The sequence below is a fragment of the Aptenodytes forsteri genome, unplaced genomic scaffold (genome assembly GCF_000699145.1).
Source record: "Aptenodytes forsteri isolate BGI_AS27 unplaced genomic scaffold, ASM69914v1 Scaffold120, whole genome shotgun sequence".
Lineage (NCBI taxonomy): Eukaryota > Metazoa > Chordata > Aves > Sphenisciformes > Spheniscidae > Aptenodytes > Aptenodytes forsteri.
The window spans coordinates 3,990,462-3,992,849 of NW_008795938.1; the positions used below are offsets into that span (position 1 = coordinate 3,990,462).

Below are 2,388 nucleotides of genomic sequence, written 5' to 3' on the forward strand. Positions count from 1 at the left end.
GTTTTAATAACAAACCTCCCAGGCAAAACATCACTAATCACTGCAGACCACAGCCAACTGCAAAAACCAACGCCAATCTCTAACATGTACAGCAAAAAAGAAGAGCATGATGCAGATTAGACAAACCAATATCAAGAACAGATGAACCAACATTGTCACCCGCAACTGTTAACAGACATAAATTCCTTAATGCGCTCTGGTTAATCTGTTATTATCTCAAACCCTTTGAGGCCCACGTTGGGCACCAAAAAGGACTGTCATGGTTTAATGTCAGTCGGCAACTGAGTACCACACAGCCACTCGCTCACTCCCCCCTGCCCGCAGTGGGTTGGGGTAGAGAATCAGAAGAGTGAAAGTGAGAAAAACTCATGGGTTGAGATAAAAACAGCTACTAGGAAGGAAATTAACTCTATCCCAGCCAAAACCAGGACAGAAGGGAAGTCAATTGCCACTACAAACTGTACGCTTTACTATGAAAAAAGGGAAGTCAATTGCCAGCAACCGTTATTAATAGTTTCCTTCTGCATTCCTACCCACAGGTACAGGAGCCCTGCATCAACCAGAGGAACAGTGTTAGAAAGACCAAACCGTGAAAGCAAAAGCAGTACATTACTATACGTCTGTAAGCAAATCTCAAGTGTACAATCCTACTCACAAACCACTGCTTCCTGTGCTTTGCCCCATTCTCTGTGCAAAATTCTCAATAAACGCAAGGAAGTTAGTGGGTGGAAGAGGTACTGCGGGTAGGAGTAGAAAACAGCCATAAGATTTGTCTTGGGAGGGAGAGAGAGAGAGAGAGAGAGAGCGCGCGCACTCTTGCTTGTTTTCCTGTGGAAATTCGCAAGAAACAAGTGGTTTGCGTTGTCATTTTCTAACGAGAGAGCGCGCACTCTTGCTTGTTTTCCTGTGGAAATTCGCAAGAAACAAGTGGTTTGCGTTGTCATTTTCTAACAGTAGTTTGTGGTTTCAGAGATGAGAGAGACTAAGCAACTGCTGTGAATCACACTATCCACTTATTAACCAGCTTCGCTGCTGCTCTTCTCTTCTGCAAGAGCATCGTGGTTTTATTACAGAGAAAAAACACTCCCTCTTTTATCACCATCTCCCAGAGAACGAAGCATGTGTTAGCAAAGCACCGGTTAAATGTTGCTCTGCCTTTGATCAAAAGGCAGTGCGGGCTGTTGCACACTTGCCGCAGCATGAAGTCTGCAGTTTCTCTGGAAACTGGGCTCCCTCCACAAAAGTTCTGGCTCCCACATGGACAAACTATACTAATACAGGAAGATGTGTCATCGCAGAGAAGGGAGTTTGTCAAATACAGTCTTCCAGAGACATTTCAGATATCTAAATCAATGTCTGAAGCAAAAGTTTCACATCAAATGAGTACCAAGACTCATTTAACGAGTCAGCAAAAGTCCAGGTAGCTGAGGGATGTGTGCAGTATTTTATAGTAGCAGGAGCTTCTCCAGAGGTTTATCCTCATATTCGCTCACGACACAACCACAAGCCTAGCCGAGGCCACGTCTTGGTCAAACAGGGCAGGCCTGGCACCCCTGCGGATGGAGACACAGCACTGCAGGGAATACCGTGCAAGAGCTTAGCATTAGCATGCGGTTGCAGAGCACTCACCAACAATAGACTAAAAAGCTACCATTCACAGAGCACCTTTAGCCAGGGTAGGTTGCAGTCACGATTTTCATTTTGCAGCCCAATTTCTTTTAACAAATAATAATTAAAAAAAAACAGACAAAAAAAGTTACATCAGGTTTGACCATCTCCCGCTCGCATAAACCAGTGTAAACACTCCCATTGTTCCAAAATATATTACATTCTAACTGTCTCAGGTCTGTAGGGTGAGAGTTGTCTGGAGCCCATGGGTAGACTAGAAAATCCTTCACCTACAGGTGACAGAAGCACTCCAGCTGGCTTCTCTCTTCTCAGACTCAGAACAGAAACCACTGAATGCCTTCTGTAAAGTTCTCTACCTTATGATGCCCCATTACCAATATTCCTTGCAACATTTCTAAATTTTCTATCTCGAATATCCTCCAAAAATCTCCCTTTATTATCGCAACATAGCCACTCTTGATGGCTCAGAATCTGTGCTAACCACCTCGTGGGTCAGCTCCAAGGGCCGCACAGCTCCACATCCCACCTCTGAGGACGGTGACTGCTGAGGAAGAGGCGGCCTGAAGGCTCAGTCCCAGAGGCCTCAGGGCGGCTCTTATCTGCTCTCCCCTCCTGCTGCCGGCTTTAAACCGGCACACGCACCCCGCAGCACCCCACAGCCCAGCCCCCGCCGGCCCCACAGCGTCCCAGACCCACAGCGAGGCCCGCTGCCGCCTCAGCCCGGGCCGCCCCCTCACCCCCGGCCCCGCGTGGGGCCAC

The 2,388-nt window shown here is 47.4% G+C and overlaps 1 protein-coding gene across 1 annotated transcript in view; it reads right to left on the reverse strand.

Annotated features, from left to right (window-relative positions):
* The window catches only part of ARHGEF39 (Rho guanine nucleotide exchange factor 39), a 16,093-nt gene extending 15,603 nt beyond the window's left edge, over positions 1–490 (reverse strand). The window contains exon 1 of the mRNA XM_019473636.1: positions 456–490. The gene's annotated coding sequence lies outside the window, so the exon portion shown is untranslated. The remainder of the gene's footprint in view (positions 1–455) is intronic.
* Positions 491–2,388: the final 1,898 nt, after the last annotated feature.